This window comes from Diabrotica undecimpunctata, chromosome 2 (assembly GCF_040954645.1).
Source record: "Diabrotica undecimpunctata isolate CICGRU chromosome 2, icDiaUnde3, whole genome shotgun sequence".
Classification (NCBI taxonomy): domain Eukaryota; kingdom Metazoa; phylum Arthropoda; class Insecta; order Coleoptera; family Chrysomelidae; genus Diabrotica; species Diabrotica undecimpunctata.
In genome coordinates, this window is record NC_092804.1 from 167,358,970 (window position 1) to 167,377,993 (window position 19,024).

Genomic DNA, 19,024 nt, shown 5'->3' on the forward strand with positions numbered 1-19,024 from the left:
AAGATACCAGAGGATGCTATGAATAAAAATAGATTTACTTTAAGACAAATTTTGACTTATTGGTTTAAAGAAGTCTAAGTACAAAATAAACAACTGATCGAATCCTAACATGCGACATAATAAATAAAAGAGAAGGTTATAACGAATATTCTTCTTCTTAGAGTGCCGTCTTCCTACGGAGGTTGGCAATCATAATGGCTATTTTTATTTTTGAACTTGCTGCTCTAAACTAATCAATCGATCTGGATTGATACCAATCACGTAGATTCTTCAACCATGAGTTATGCCTTCGGCCAACAGATCTTCTTTCTTGAATCTTTCCTTTTTTTTATGAGTCTCAAAATTTCATATTTTGGTCCCCTTATCACGTGGCCTAGGTATTCCTGTTTTCTGGTTTGTATAGTGGTGATTAGTTATGTTCCTTTACCAACACTCTCCAGTACTTCTTTATTTGTAATTCTATCAGTCCATGATATTTTGAATGCTCTGCGGTATAACCAGAGTTCGAAAGTCTCGATTATTTTTAAATTGCATTTTTTTAATGTCCAAGTCTCAGCTCCATATATAAAATTGAAATCTTAGCTCCATATATTGAAAATATATAACAGCGAATGGTACGTAGTCTGATCTCCAAATTTAGATTTTTGCGCGTTAGTGGCTTCATTCGTATAAATGCTGATCTGGCAATATCTATTCGCCTGTTTATTTCTGCAGTATAATCATTGGTTTCATTGATCAAAGTTCCCAAGTACTGATATTTTTCTACTTGTTCCATCACGTTACCATTGATTGTCAATAGGTGATGTATATTTTGTGGTCTTTTTGTAATTAGTATGTACTTCGTTTTTTTAGCGTTTATAGTAATTCCCATCTCAGCACTATTCATTCTTAAGCTTTCGATAAGATGTAGATCTTCTATACTCATTGCTATGATCAAAGTGTCGTCTGCATATCGTAAGTTGTTAATTAATTTTCCATTAACGGTAATCTCGCTTTGATATTATTGAGCGTGTTTTTGGAAAAAAAATTTCAGAATATAAGTTAAACAAAAGTGGTGATCAAACACATCCCTGTCTAACTCCTCTAGAGATCTTCATTTCTTCTGAGTGTTGCCCATCAATTTGAACTATGGCACTTTAGTTCCAATATAATGTTTGCACTATATTTATAATTTAACTGTCAATTTTTTGCATATTAACGTTCACATTATTTTTTAATTGGTTTTTTATTTCTTCGTTTTTTAGCATTCTTACATTAATTGCTGGTTGTTTTTTTTAGTTCAATTATTTTTAATTTTATTTTCACGAGCAACTTACGGATTGTGGTCTGAGTTAACATCTGCTCCAGGATAAGTTTTAACTGAGGTTATAGAGTTTTTATATCTGGTATTTATGAGTATAAACTCTATCTGGTTTCTGACAATGTGGTTTTCTGTATGTGAAGAAGACGTCCATGTATATAGTCTTCTCTTAGGAAGCTGAGACCAAGTATTGGCAGTTACCATATTCTTTTCTTGGCAGAATTCTATGAGCCTTTTTCCTCTCTCGTTTTTAGTTCCTAATCCGAACTGTCCAACTAGATTTTCAACTGTGCCTACTCCAATTTTTGCATTAAAGTCTCCTAAAACGTAAGTAATGTCTCTAGATTTTGTTAACTTGGTTGTATTATGCAATTATGAATAAAACTTTTCGATCTCATCTTCGGTCTAATCATATGCTGTGGGAGCATAGACTTGGATCATATTAATATTACAGTTCCGTGCTTGAATTTTTAGCATTATTATTTTTTCTGAGATGTGAATCACACCTAGCACTAATTTTCTAATAGTGTTGCTTATGATGAATATATTAAGATATAAAATAAACAAGGCGACTACTAAAAGGGCACTACACAGTATCTTCATTATTAATGAACATATAGCGAGATACGAGATGCCATAAGGCACTATGGATAAAAATAAATTTACTTTAAGACAAATTTTGAATTATTGACTCGAAGAAGGACTCTGACTGAGTACAAAATAAACAACTGATCGAATCCTAACATGCGACATACCAAATGAAAGGGGAGGAAATAACGAATATATTAAGATAGAAAAAATCAATCAGTTTTTATTTGTTACCACCCGTGGAGAGGATATACCACCCGCTAATAGTAACAAATAACCTAGCAAATTTACAGTTTTTGATGGAAAACATAAACACCCATACCAAAAAGTATGGTCTAAAACTGAACATCAAAAAGACTAAAAAGAAGCTATACACCGATGTCAATTTAACCATAAATAATCAGCCAGTTGAAAGAGTTACGTCCTACAAATATTTAGGGGTTTGCTTTACTGATACTAATGACCAGACAAGAGAAATCAAGAGGCGAGTAGAGATAGCGAGACAATCGTTTGTCAAAATGAAAAAGTTCCTATGCAGCCGGGACATAAATATAAACTTAAGAACAAGAATGTTAAGGTGCTATGTTTTCTCCGTTCTGCTGTACGGCATGGAAGCCTGGACACTGAAAAAGATAAACATCAAAAACATTGAGGCATTTGAGATGTGGTGTTACAGGAGAATGTGGAAAATACCATGGACAGAAAGAGTAACAAATCAAGATGTTCTGCTGAAGATGGGAAAGGAATGCGAAGTCATAAAACCAAACAAACGAAAAAACTGGAATATCTGGGCCACATAATGAGAGGAGAAAAGTACTCTCTGCTTAGACTTATAATCCAAGGAAAAATCTCGGAAAAGAGAAATGTGGGACGTAGGAGGATTTCCTGGTTGCGAAATTTAATGGAGTGGTATGGGTGCAGTCCAATACAGTTGTTCAGAGCTGCAGCCAACAAAGTAAAGATTGCTGTGATGGTAGCCAACCTCCGATAGGAGACGGTACTGCAAGAAGAAGAAGACCCGTGGAGAAACGATTGCGCCTATTAGACCGAAGTCTGTTACTAAGTGGCGAATACGATACTATAGCTTATGTGTAGTGTACTGTTTTGTGCGTCTTTTAACGTTTTTTTTTGTATTATTCATATTCATTCATAATATCAAAATAAATCTGCATTGAATATTTTTGGTGTGACAAAACAAACGCATTTTTGTAGAACATCATACTGCTGTACCAGAAGTATAATGACACAATTATAAAATTTTGAAAAATGAACTTTTTTGCATTGAAAGGATCAAAACTGCATTGTCTATATATTTGTAAATCGCCATAATTTAAAATTTGTAAATCGTCATTTTTCAAAATTTTACAGATGTGTCAATATCCTTCGGGAACAGCGATTACGTTCCAGAATCCCGATACATTAGAATCGGGTCACGTTCTAGTATTACATAATAAGTAAGGTTTAAACTTCGAAAAAAACATAAAATCCTCTTATCTTATTTAAATAAAGTATTAATTAGAAACTTACTATATGAGTAGAGAACAAATATTGTACTTACCACTCACTGAATGTTTTATACACCTATTTAAAATGTCAGTGGTATATTGCGTACCCTCGTAGATATACCGAACAGAAATAAAAAATAAATGAAAAAGAATATCCTCTTATTTCAATATTTCATACGAAAAGTTTTCCCCGCTCCATAACCCGTCTTCTTTATAGCCCGCGGCAACGTTTTCTGATTTTTCTTATAAATATTTCCCGTAGGCATACACCTGTCCATACGGTCGTACGTACCTCACCAGATTAAAAGATAAAACATGTATATAACATGTCTGCCTACATCGCGGCAGAGTGATAGTTTAGGAGGTGTCTTTACAACTTTTCTATAGCTGTCATAAAACGTTTCCTACTACAAACTCGGCAGGTTACGATTTTGACAAGTACCCCAAGTTGATTAAATTTCGTTTTATCTGTTCACCTACCCCCGATTTTTACGAACTCTACGAAAACGTACAACGGATAAAATTCTTTGCTTCCAATATACGATGTGTTTATGCAAGTAACACATACATTGAGATGGTTATAAGACTATTGTAATAATGTTTGTCTCGTAGTAACACTAAAGTCTGCAAGTCTAGACGGCGAAATAAAGAATTAAAGAAAAGCTCAATTGGATTACAGAAATATTAAGGGAAATACCAGAATTTCGACAAAACTGATTTATTTCATAAATTTGTTTAGTATTAATTATTGATTTTCAATAAGTTTTAATACTTATGAACCTTTGAATAACTGAAATATTTGAAGAGGATTATCTGCTTAATTAATGATTATTATTATTAAATATGAGATTTCCAAAAAATACAAACAATAATAGTAAAAATGAAATCCAAAGAACCGAATCAATTTATCCATCTTATCCAATTAGTCCTAGACCTAACTCAAGCCCGTCCCAATCGAAAACTTATGCACAAGCTGCATAAAAAAATATGTATCTGTAACCACAAAATTTATTTCTTTAACAAACTTTGGACAAACAGCAAAAAACCATAATTGAACTTACACAAGAGATCAGAGAACTAAGAAATGAACTCAAACATGCAATGTATCCGAAAATTAATGAAGTTACTTACCCATTAATGCCCACCGTATTTTATATAATACGCGAGATACTGATACATATTTCGCCATCTACTAGACAGAAAAAAAGTAAATTAGTTAACATGTTAAATTAGTTATGAAAAAACATTAGTTATTTTCCCAATATAGGTTGCAGAATAGATGTTAGAAGGTAAAGCTTTGGTTTCCTCAAAAGCGGTACCGGCAAATTGCGACCGTAATATTGCAATGAATGACATCAGATTAAGGTGGAAAAGTCAAGTTCCTTTATTGTGGCAATGAAATGTGTGAACTCAGAAAGCGTCGTCATGGTACTGTTTTGAGTTGAAAACGAGCGACCATGGACGCCCCCGATGTTGCTCTTTCAGTAGTGCTGGATGGTGAGGAATCAAAAAAAGAGAATAATAGAAGAAGTGAATGTGACCTTTTTAAAAATAGAACTGTAAAGGGTGCATTCCAAATTTTGATTTGTCGCCATTTACATACTAACGGAAATAAGTTCAGAGAATATTTTCTGTTGACGCCGGTCTTATTTGATTACATCCTAGCATTGATTATAAACCACCCACTAGATAGCTCACCTCGTGGTAACCGAAAGACGTATTAACAACTAGATGGCGTTACTCGAAAAACGTATTGAGATTTCTCATTCTCTCTCTGACTTGCGAGGAGGTACGAGTAATGTCAGGGCCGAACTTACCCTATAAGTGTATTATCTGTGACAAGTGTTATGACAAGTTATAGCGGAATTTTATAAAAAAAGGACATTTTAGATAAAATGACCTCTGTAACTCATAAGTGTGTTTACGCGGGATGTTTTGAAAGAAACGATGAAACAAATAGTAATATATCTTTCTTTAAATTTCCCCTGAAAGACGTAGAGCGCACAAAAATTTGGCAAAAAAACTGCGGGAATATTGATATGATATTGATAGATATCGATATCAGTGACCTGAAACAGAGGGTAATTTGCCAGCATCATTTTGCAGTGGAACATATTTACCAAAGTGGCCAAAGAAAGTTATTAAGGAAAAATGCTGTTCCTCCAAAATTTACACAGTTAGCAACTTATTTAGGTGAGTATTCAACTTTAGAAATATTTTTAAGTTTGCCTAATGCGCTTTGTCAATGAGAATAATACTATTAAAAGATATTTTGTATAAAATCAGTTGATATTGAGTGATTTATATATTTTTTATACAATTAAATCAAAAGAGACTTTTTTAAATATGAATGCGTTGTTAGTATCACTCCAGAAATAATGGAGATGCTTGTTTTGCTTTAATTAAAATTACACATACATTTCAATGATTACCTATTTTAGGTGATACATCACCAGTATGCTCTACATACGTTTATTGCGGAACGAAACGTAAAAGATCTACAAGTGGCGATTGTATGGTTAGGTCACCTCCATCGCCTAAGTGATCAATTTGTAGTCTCAGTGATATTTCCAGTTTTGAAATTAATTTGCCCACAAAACTTGAAACTGAATTGACGGAGAAGGTAAAAATTGGAGTATCAAGTAAATGCTTTAAAGAAGAAGTGCCGTCAGAAGAACAGTCAGCTTTGTAGAAGAACAACAAAAAACAGAAAATCGGAAACCAAATTCATGTTACAGATACTGTTAGAAAATAAAAGCAAATACCTGCACACTTTGTTAATATGCAGTTTTCACACAAAACTCGTTCAAAATGGAGTCACAATGAAAAAGATTGAAATGGCAGAATAATATAATGAAAAATGTAATTTGTAAAAACTCCTAGTTGTTACAAATTTTTAATTAGATCTCTTAACTTTATATTACCTTCAGTAAAAACAATTCAAACTTGGTTGCGTGTTATAAAATTAAGAACTGGTTTAAATACTTCCTTAATTGACAAGTTGAAGAAAGAAGCAGAGACAATGGATGAGTGGGAAAAAATTTGTGTGTTAATGTTTGATAAAATTTCTTTGAAAAAACAATTGGAGTACAATAAATTAGATGATATTATAGAAGGGTTTTAAGATTAAGGTGCTTTAGGAAGCACAAACAAACTTGCCGACACAGGTTTGGTTTTCATGATGCGCGGCTTGCTACATAACTGGAAGATTCCGATTTGTTATTTTGTTATAGTTGGTCTAATACATAGCGACAACTTAAAAAACATTGTAGTTGAAGTTGTTTCAAAATTACAAAATATTGGGTATATACCAAAAGTGTTAGTGTGTGATCAAGCATCTAATAATATAGCTTTATTTAAGCTGTTAGGCGCATGTAAGGATCAGCCTGTAATAGAAATATCACTGTGTTTGATACACCCCACTTATTAAAGAGTTTAAGAAATAATTTTCTTAACAAAAAGTTGACGTTTTTTGCCGATTCTAAACAAATATCGTGGCAAGATATTGAATACACATACAACATCGATAGAACCAATATGAGAGCACAATGCCTGTTGAAAATAACAGACGTTCATATAAACCCTAATAATTTTTAAAAAATACGTGTAAAGTTAGCAGTACAAATTTTTTCCAACTCAGTTGCCTCAGCAATATCAACAGCAATAGCTGTAGGACAGTTACACACCAAAACGGTTCCTCATACTGCCATATTTTTGAAAATTATAAATAATATTTTTGATGGTCTTAACAACAAATATTGTACTGATAGTAATCCAAACAGAAAGCCAATGTCAACTTTAAGCAAGTCAACTGAAAACTTAAAAGCAGGTTTAGAATATTTTAAAAAAATTAAAGTTTTTGAAAATCAGAAAGAGAGAAATAATATTCACTGTCTACACGGCTTTCAGTGGACAAGTCGTATACCAAGTTTGCTAAAAAAAGAGTAATATACCTTCATTTTTATAGCACTTTCATATAAATATGAACGTGGTTTTTAATTGTTCTCGACTTTTAATAATAAAATTGGGTGGTTTATAATCAATGATCCTAGGATGTATAAAAGGCGATCTTTGTGCAATACCAACAAACCGTGTTCCAAATCCATTGACTCTTGAGCAGAAATTATGTCTGTTTTTAAGGTACCTATGTATTTCCATTACTATTGACTACATCAAACACAAAAGTAACACATAGTCTTACATATACTTGTATTTTGAAGAAATGTACATTTATTTGGTAAATTTACATACAAGTATTTATAAAGTATTTTAGACCGGGCTCCTTCACTACTGAAGTAGCAGATCCCATTGCAGTTACATCATCGGTAGCAAATATAATGTTTGATGTGGAGCTACCTGCTAATGATGGTCTATACTCACAGTCAGAGCTTGTCAATGATGATAATTGTTCAATCTCTGCATTTCCTACTAAATTTTCAATTTGCGTTCCAAGCCTAGCCTGAACTACTTTTGGTAACTGTTTTGTTATTTTTGCCATTGATGCAGAGAGTAAAGTTTCGGGAAATTACATTGGTAACTCGTGTTCTTCGTCTTAAGTCTTCATTTCTAACTTGGTTATGAAGCGATATAGTCAGCATTGACCTTTCCAATCTGCTCTGAGCTATTTGCAGCGTTTTAGAAGTTGTAGCTGTCAATGTCAAAGTGTCGGCACCATAGGTCATCATAGGCAATACACATTGGTCAAATGTTTTACGTTTTAATGAAATTGGTATATCGTTTTTAAAGATGTCTTTGAGTTTTCCGTAGGCTGAAAATGCTAGGTTTATTCTTCTTCGTAGTTCGCGTGTTTGGTTGTCTATTTTGAGCTTTATTTCATGTCCAAGTTATACATATTTTTCCACCAGCTCTACTTCGTTGTCTCCAATATTGATATTTCCGCTAGGTACTAGGTTTGTCATGAATTTTGTTTTGGAGATGTTTATTTTAAGACCCATACTGGTACACACTAACGGAAGTTCATGTAGCATTGTACATATCTCCTTGAGGTTGTCCGAGAACAAAACTATGTCGTCTGCGAATTTTAAAGTTGTTAATCTTCTACCGTCAATGTTTAGGCCTTCGTCTTCCCAGTTATATTTTATACAAGCATGTTCTAGTACAGCGGTTAACAGTTTAGGCGATAAGGTATCACCTTGTCGGACTCCTCTGCCGATTGGGATATGATCCGTGTTTTTATGTAGTTTCGCCGACATAGTTGCGTTCTTGTATTTATTGTATTATAATATTTGGTTATTTCCTATTACCTATCTTCCTTATTCTGTGTGCTTTTATTTAGTTTTTCAAAATTATATAAAGTAGTTAGTGAATTTACGAGACAATCCAGATACAAAGTTTAATATTATTCGTAAATATGTAACGATTCCCACCTCTAACATTCTCTGAATCCATTAAAGATTGCTGATCTCAATATATTTTTCCTAAGTTGAAACAGTTTTGCACTATAAGCTGTCAAGTTTAAATCGAATTTAGACCTCGAAAACTATTTTCCGCACATTTGTCTTTTTCAGAACATTGTAAATCAGCAAAAATTTGAATATTTAACCGTGCAGGGTCAAACGCATAGCACTAAAACCTGAAATGTATTTTCTATCCAGAAATTTGCAAGCGGAAGCACGTTCGTCGAATTGGTGAGCCAGGAACGTCCATCTTCTTGTTGAATGGACATGCAATGACCGTTTGAAAGCATTGGCTCGTTGACCTAGCAAATATATGATCTTATAAAGATTTTTCTTTCTACTGACGTGTTATTGCCCCACGTTAAATTTAAATTCTTTAGATATCGACACATTTAAGATTATTCATATATATATATATATATATATATATATATATATATATATATATATATATATATATAAGGTATAAGCTGTCGGGATTCTGACTATTGGTCGTCTTTAGTACGGTGCAGCCAAGTTAGAAAAGGAGCATGTTAACTTGGGAAAGGATCACTACAGGAGCAATGTGACCAATTTGTGGTAATAATGTTAGAAGACTCTGAGGTTTCCACAGCAACAACTAACACATCCAGAAAGGAAGGTAAGCTACCTGAGAAAAGGAATGCCAAATGTTTAAAACGTTTCAAACAAAAACAAAAAGGTTTATGCAAGTTAATAGTGAAATAAAGGTAGAAGGTATCGGCATAGCTCGCAACAAAGGAAAAATATAATAAAATATGTGTATAAGATGACTTCCCTTTGGTACCTCTGCACTAATTTTGCTTAGTTTAGAATAAGCATCTTCTTGGTTAATCCTGAATAGTCTCTGTAAGTTAAGAATGAAGTTCAGATCTTTAAGTATTGGTCTTCTTCTTCAAGTGCCATCTCCGCGGCGGAGGTCGGCAATCATTATAGATATTCGGACCTATGCTTCTATTTCCTTGGATCTTTCCCTGCATAATCAGTTGAAGCAAGGTGTATTTCTCTCCACGTGTAATATGTCCGAGATATTCCAATTTTCTTGTTTTAATGGTATTTAAAATTTATATTTCTTTATTCATCCTTCTCAGAACCTCTTTTGTTTGTTACGTGTTCTGTTCACAATATTTTCAGAATCCTTTTATACACCCACAGCTCGAATAATTCCAGTTTTTTCATTGATGTCGCATTCAAGGTCCAAAATTCCATTCCATAAAAATTAAGTCGAAAAAATATGGTACCTCGCCAACCTAACTCTTAGTTCCAATTTTAAATCCTTTGTACATAGCACTCTTCTCATTTTGTTGAAATTTTCTCTAGTCTTCTCCATTCTGATTTTGATTTCCTGAATGTAATTATTTGTGGAGTTAGTCATTATTCCCAGATAGGCATATTTGTCCACTTGTTCGACGTTGGTACCGTTTATTAGAAGATTCTCGTTATTTCTTTGAGTTTTCGATATTCTCATAAATTTCGTCTTCTTGACGTTCATTGTTAGACAATACTCTTTTCCATACTCCGCTATTATGGTCACCAATCTCTGAAGATCTTCAATATTTTCGGCTAAGATCACAGTGTCGTCCGCATATCTAATGTTGTTAATGGGAACTCCATTTACCTTTATTCCAGCTGTTTAACTCTCAAGAGCGTTTTTCAGGATTTTTTCGGAGTAGGCATTAAAAAGAATTGGCGACAATACGCATCCCTGTCTCACTCCACGTCCAATTTCAATTTCTTCTGACAGCTGTTTGTTAACACGTACTTTTGCTCGCTGTTTTTAGTATAAATTTGATATGATCCTGAGGTCGTTGTAGTCAATCTTCTTTGAATTTAGAACATTCATTAATTGCTTATGTCATACTTTATCGAATGCTTTACTATAGTCAATAAAACATGCATATATATCTTGATTGACGTCCAGGCATCTTTGTATCAGTATATTAAGTGAAAAAAGAGCTTCACGATATTGAGAGTATTGGTCAGGAAGGGCCATTTTTATCTTATATACTTAAATCCTTTATGCCAGACCTTGTCGAAGGCCTGGCGAAGAAAAAATTCTGAGCAAATATTTTTTTTCAAGTGAACTTTAGATCGCGTCCATGAACCAGTGGACTTGATAAATTGTAGAGTGTTAATTTCGGAATCCGAATTGGTGATCAGGGATGAGACATCTTTCTTTAAAACTAGGTTTCAGACTCTTGGGCAAGAGCTTTTTGAACAGTTTTGACCTAATCGGTAGCCAGGATAATGGCCGATATGACGTTATTTCATGTCGCTTTTTGTTTGGTTTTGGGATCATGATGATCTCAGCTACCTTCCGTAGTTGCAGAACATAATTTCAACGAAATGATGCGTTAATTAGAATGGTAAGTTTAACCAGGATCTTTGTAGGTAACTCCTTAAGAACCTATCTAGTTATCAGAGCGTAGGTGGGAGCTTTTTTGGAATTAACGTTCGTGTCGATTTCATGTTTAACCTCTCTTAGCGTGGTTAAAGAGAAATAACATTGTCTTGTTGAACAACTTGTGGGAGAGATTCATCTATGTCTTCTATATACGGTTGGAAAACACTTTCAAGGTAGTTGACAAATACTTATGCCTTTTGTCCGTTGTTTTTCGTCCGACCTCCTTGTTTATTTTTTATAGGAGGTGTTTGCATAATTGGCTTTTTTAAATTATTGGTGGTTTTCTATTGAAACGTCAATAAACGTATTTTAACCTTTAATTGTGGCTTATTCCCATTTAAACAGTAATTAATTCTGTAGCAAGGTTTCAATACTAGAAAAATTTGCCAAATAATCTTTCTCTTTAGTTGTGAGGCAAGTTAGTTTACTTTTGTTTTGTCTTGTGGTGCTCTGGTTAGTTGCCATTTTTTTAATATATGAATAAAAAAGTGCTAATACAAACAAAAATCAAAATCGACCAAAAACTAAGTCTTTTAACAATGTAAAAATAAAATAAACGTTGTTATACCCCTAGTCAGTTGATATTTAGATATTTTTCAGTTTCTTTATTCACGAAGGAGACTGATTTAAAAAGAAATATCTTTGTTTTCAGTACAGTAATATAATCATTACATTATCCGAAAAGCTGCTTATATTAGGCAAATCTGAATATTCTGGTAATCATCATTTACATACAAAAACAGCCCTTATTTATTTATCCGAACATTACCCTTACAATATTAATCACAATAACAATATACATTAAGTATATATATTTATGTTAAAATTTTAGGTCGTTTTTATGGAATTGTACTTTATTATATTATCAATTTGATATAATTTGAGTTATATATCAAATTTATTATACGTTAGACAACCGGTTTAGTATACTACAATTTACTATGCATCGTGAGGTCTCCAGAAAGGTAACGTAAATCCTAAAATATAAATTTCTACTATTAGGGTACTGTCATGTAAAATATATAAATTATGCCAACATTAAAGATGTGGTCTACCTCTTGATCTCTTTGCATTGTATGGACGCCACTTTTCGATGGCATTGTTCCATCGTCCGTCTTGGAGACGTTCATTGTGTCCAGTCCATTTCCATTTCAGTTTTGCTGCTTGTTCTATCGCCGCTACTGTCTTTGTTCTGGTTCTGATTCACTGGCTACGTTTTCTATCTTTAAGTGATATACCCAACATTTGTCTCTCCATCGCTCTTTGTGCCTTCCTTATCCTATCCAAATTGGCCTGTGGAAATGTCCATGTCTGAGCTCCGTAGGTGAGCACCGGTATTATACAGGAGTTATATACCTTGCTTCGTAAGTATAGAGGGATTGTTTGATTTTTTAGAACGTAAGAAAGTTTGCCGAACGCTTCCCATCCCATTCTTACTCGTCTCGATACTTCGGCTGTTTGATTTTCTCTGTTAGTTCTGATTGCTTGTCCTAGATAGATATACCCATTTACCTGTTCTATTTTTTCTGTTTGTATTTTTATTGCCTCTTGGTCTTCCGTGTTTGTCATTACTTTTGTTTTGTTGAAGTTCATTTTTAAGCCTTTTTGCAGTGATTTTTCATGAAATTCATTCAGCATTAATTCTAGTTCTTGTCGTTCCGAGGAGATCAGGAGTATATCATCCGCATATCTAAGGTGATTTGGGTACTTTAGATACAAGGTATATTAATATAAAAACCATATCGGGCTACATCACAGAACGTTTTCGGAATACCTATTCCATCATCAGTGCTATCCTAAAATAAGTACTACCACTTTAATTTTATGATTTTTTGCCTTTTCAGCCTGTATTTGTCACGTCTATTGCTGGACATAGGCCTCCCTTAAACTCCTCAATTTTTTGCGATTTTGTGCTGTTTGTTGCCAATTTTTCGTGATACGCCTGATGTCGTCAGCCCAACGTTTAGGTGGTCTTCCTCTACTACGTTTGTCTGTTCTTAGTTAGTTATATAAATAAATTATTTAAAAATGAAAAAATGACTTATTTGAGGAAGGTGGAAAATCATATGTATAACATGGGACTAAAGTGCTTTTTCCTCCCTTAAATTTCATTCTTGTTCTCGAGTAATAATATATAACTTTCGCCTTAATACCTTTTCGAGCTATTACTTTCGAGCGATTACTTTCGAGCAATAATATATAACTTTCGCCTTAATACCTTTTTAAAAAAATATGTTTTTAATTCATTTGCATCATCATTCAACATCAAGCAGTTCGTCAAAAATTCACCGTATGTTATATACTTTTTGCACAAATACGCCACTGAATGATTGACCACGCAGAGAGGAAGTTGTCGACCATCTGAATTCTGCTGTGAACGTACATCATGTGGCGGAAGGACTCTACCAGCGAAAATCGCTCCCCAGAGAGACTTAAACTGGCCACAAAAAGGCACTAAAAGAACTACGAGAGGAATGTCGTGGATTAAAGATTGATTAGTAAGTTGACGGATGTCTTGTATACCCGTCTACTCGGTCAGTATTCGGTTATTTATTTGCATATTTAACAAGTTTACAGAGAACTTCGGAGGAAATATTTTTAGAAACCAACGTAAAAGTTATTTAAGCAGATAAAATTTACTCATTTTGTAAGTAAGTAAAAGTTGTCGTCAATGTAGAACGTGGTTAAACTACGGAATAAATTAAATGTTTTGCTACTATTGCAATTTATGAAAAAATTAAGTAAAATGTATCGTGTGTTGTAGGTTTTATGAAACGAGTTTCTTTTTTGATTAGTTTTTCTTTATTTTATAACTTGGAGAGTAAGCTTAAATTAAAAGTTAAGTACCAAAAAGTAAAAAGAGTCCACATCCACAAATTTTAATCAGAGTCCACATTAATTAATTAATCGATTATTTCATATTTCTAATATACACAATAAATAATACATCCTTACAGTAGAGTAATCCTTACAGTAGGGATCCAGACTGACACAGGAAAATGCAAGAGGGTGCGTGTTAATACTGTACTTTGGATGCATTGGTAGTGTGTTGGACTAGTGGTTTTGGACAAACCTTATTGAAAAGGAAATCAATTATCAAATGCTAAATATGGAAGAATGGAAGAATGGAAGATCTTTTCAGGCTAAATAGTAAAAAAAAGTCTAAAAATATGGCATCTCTTGAGGTAAAATATTCCGGAAGAAATCAGAATCTCGTTTGGGATTTTTGGTTGGAAGTAAAAGAAGAAGAGTAAAAGAGAAAAGACTTTCATTCAAATAGAGAAAGAATTAGGGGAAAAGTACGTAGAGATAAATAATAGTAGGAATGGATTTGGTATAATAGCTAATAGAGAAATAAAAGGAATTGTAGTAGAGGCAATGGCGGAGCTAGACATTTGCCTGGGGGGACTTCCAACTTGGGGGGAGCAACTTTGAATGAAACACTAACCAAAAGACTTAAAAAAAGATACCCAAACTATATAAAAGACATAATTTGCCAAAAGCAAATAATAGGTTTTCTTAAATTTTGTACCTTCTTGGGAGAAGGGAATTTCCCAATTTCCCCATTTTTCTCAGTGTATTCTCCAATGAGTAGAGGTTGTAAGAACAAGTAATATAATAAAATTTTTACTTGATAAAAAAATGTTAAATGTGGCGTGTGCCTACTTTTCAACTGACTCTGAATGAGAATGAAAAAAAGCTTGCAATGACTTATTGTGAGACATATTTATAGATATTTTATCAGAAGTAGAAGAAATTTTAATGCAAATGAGGAAGAAAGATGCGAAAACTGCAGAGGAATAAGCGTAATATCATCAATAGAAAGATTATATGGGAAGATACTGCGAGCAATCGATAAAAAGCAAAATCGGGAAGGATCGGCAGGAAGATCATGCATAGACCACATATACACACACTGGAACAACTGTTGGAAAAGAAAAAAACAAAAAATAGAGATATACATTTGGTATTTGTGGACCTGAGAAAGTATAACTCTGTACGGAACTCATAGAAGCTACAAAAGCTCCGTATAAAAAAATAAAGTATCCATTAAAATGAGAACAAGAATCATAGGAGACTTCACCACAACAAAAGGGCTCCTGCAGGGTTGTTCCACATCTCAAACCCTATTCAAAATATACTTAGAGAAAGCCTTGACTACATGTAAAAAAAAAGGGAATGCATGGGAGTCCTGGTACAAAACTTCGCCAGCTGTTGTTCTTATGTTGTTCTTATTTATAGGGCCTAGTATTCGTTTCAGTACCTTTCTTTTAAAGTCTTTTATGCGATTTGCAGATTTTTGACCGGTATTTGCGGTAATGACCACGATTGTCCAATTTTCTGCCCTTCTTCTTCTTTTAGCATTTGTTTCGGATGTAGGCGATCGCCATAACAATTTTTACTTTCTTGGTAGCTGCTCTCAAAAAGGCCTGCGGTCATCCCATTCAACCAAATTCTTAGATAAAAATTATTATTTTATAATCAGTATACATTGTTTATTGATATTTTATCTTTATAATATTTTATCTTCAGCAAGTTCTTTGAATATTATTAACCAAATCCTCTTACATTCTACTGAGAAGTTTATGCAATTTATTTCATTAAAAAAAATTAAAGTAACTTCTTTGATGTTTCTTTGTACTATTTAATTGCTTCGAAATGACAAATTTAGAATTTATTTAACAGCTGTGGTATATTTTCAATAAAAGATGCCATTTGCTTTAATTAAATTTCATCTAAAGGTTAATAAATCCATTATTTTTATTGAATCATAATATATATTATAATTTCAATAATATGAGAATCCAAGATTGAGTTTAAAACCCGCGTATATACCAGTATATACACGAAAGGGAAGAAAAAGGGGTGAATATTTCAGCATATCTTCCTTGACGCGGTGAATCACAAACACAAAGGGTTCGACAGGCTGATGCGCGGCAGAATCGAGGGATGGGGGCACGATAATTCAATAAAGCGTCAAATTCAATAAAACGTCACTGTATACTGATAAGCACATCGAATTATATTACGGAAATTGTTTAATTTCATTGAAATTGTAATTGATTCGATATGATTTGCGGAGGACCGATGCGAGGCGATAGTACGGTCTGAAGAGCTATATTGTTGCAGAGAATTTAAAATAATAGCAAACTGTGTTGTAGATTAATATTTTACAAATTAGTTACCAAGAGTTATTATATTTTCATCTATTAACTATATTATTACCTCTCTAACAAGATCAAGGACTATTTCGAAAAGATATATCTACCTTAGGCATACCTTAGGGCAGGATTGCTTTGAAAATCGCAGAAAGAACAGATTTGGGTGAGGATCTAAATTTTAGTTTGAAACAACCAGTAGAAGTCTTTGAATTTTTACTTTTTGCTTTATATTATTTCATTTTTACACAAATGCATTTAATATTATAACAAATACTAACATTAGTTATCTGGTGAACTTTACAACCTACAGGATACACTTGTTTTGAAATCATCGTTAAACATTATACTGGTTTTCTTTTGTCTAAAAACGTTTTCCCCATTTTCCGCCGGCATTTTATCTTTTATATTCTCTCATTAGACTTTCATAGCCCTTTTAAAAAATTCCAGGTTCACGTAGTTAACCGATTTTCTGATTTTAAAATGGCTTTAAAAGCTCTTTTACTGTACTATACAAGTTTGCTTTTTTATAAAAATCAAAAAAAAAAAAACTTTTTTGGACAGAGCTAGATTGCAAAATTATTATACAAAAACTGGAAAATAATTTTATAGGTTTTTTTTGATATTGAATTTTCATTTTTAAAATAATATTTTTACAACTTTCTTTTAGCGAACTCCCTTTTCTAGATGCTTCTTTTACTAATTACATAAGCAGATTTTGATAACTCACTTAATTGCGAAAAAGGTAATCTTTATCAATTTTTATTGTTGATATGATCAGTTCTACATTTAATTTAGAATAACGAAAATAAAGAATATGTATTATGTTTTTTTTTATTTGTTACGATTAAGATACTTTTGTATCTGCATTAGCAGTTTAGATTAAACTATCTAATATCTTTTAACATTTTTTTTTAATTTTAATTTTTTTTTTTTGACAACTTAATACTTAAACACAAAACACACAACAAAACATTCACATTTGAGACTATAGAAAAATAAAAAAGACTTACTCACATATGGTTTATTATTGTAACAACGACAATGGGTTTCGGTCTCTACAAATATAGCCCATCATCGGGTCCAAACATTAACAAGCTACTAAACCAGTACAAAAAGAAAAGATATAACAATTTTATTTTAGGTTGGTAAAATATAAATTGAGTGGCTCAGAGGCAAAGGTGCCTAACCCCAAAAATTTCTTTTACTGGATTAGGCTTAATAAGTGCTTATAATTTTTCTAAAAATCGTGTGCAGAATCAGCCTAAACTTAATTTTAGTTGGTATGGTGTCCCCATCTATAAACTGGTTTTCGCACTAAGAAAATGTCATAGGAAGCTTGCGGCAAAATTGCCTAACCAACAAAAACATGGCGAATGTAAACATGAGCAGTGACGCATCGGAGCCTTTCGGATCCAATTTCAGCGATATAAATAGCGATTATAATCCCAGTTCTTCATATATCGAGTCTTCAGATAAGACAATAACAATATTATTAATATTTATATATAAGTATTATACAAGTAACAAGTAAGATAATCCTTAAATATGGCAAATTTTGCCGTTCTATTTTTGATTGTTCTAGACGAGAATAATGATGATTCGAGTGAAAAAACTCAATAAATGGGTTGTCGAACACTAAGAATGAACCAGAATGAACCAGAAGGCAAATCGCAACAACATTCCAGAAAAGAAAGATAGCTAGGGAGAATGGAGAAGAATATGTAACGGAAGAAGGAAAACGTAAAAATGCCCAAGAACTCGTAGTTGGACCATGTTGGTGCAAAATGAAGTGTCATATGAAAATTTCTAATGAATGAAAGCACAGCATCTTTAAAAATTACTATTCGCTTAACTGGTCAATGAAAAATGCTTTTATTTAAGGTCAAATAAAACTAGAAAACAAAAAGAATACTTATACCTAAAATCAAAATTCACGTAGGTCTAAAACTCGTGTATATACTTTACCGGATGAAAATAATTGTGACCAAGTATCAGGCAAGAACTTTAAAAGACAGTTTCCATTGCAGATGGAAAAATTTCATTAGCTTTAGCACGAAAACAACAACATGGGACACCTCTTTAAGATACAAGTGGCAAACATCCACCCCATAATAAAACCAATATTAAAGACGAGCAGTATTTATGTGGCTTCATTGAACTGTCTGCAGCATACGAATTTCATTACTCCCGATAAGATAACATAAAAAGGAAATAACTTTCACCAACTTTGAACATGTCAATCATGTATCGAAAATATGAAAAAAATGCACAGAAGACTTAAGAAAACCCCTCTCAAAATTTTTAACACCAAGTTTAATTTGCATTTTCATGCACCACATAAAGATACTTGTCAAAAATGTGACAGTCTTAATACTGAAATAAAATCATCTGATACTTCAGAACAGCGTAAACAGGATGCAAAAGTTGAATTGGAATAATTACACCAAAGAAAAGCAGAAGCAGTCAAAGAAAATAAAAAGCAAAATATAATTTAAGCAAAAGAATCACAGCAAAAAATATCAGTTTTAGTCTTTGATCTTCAGAAAACGCTTCCTACTCCTGAGTTAAGTACAGGTGTAGTTAACTGTGGACATATAATTTGTGCATCCATGATAAAGTCACAAAAACAA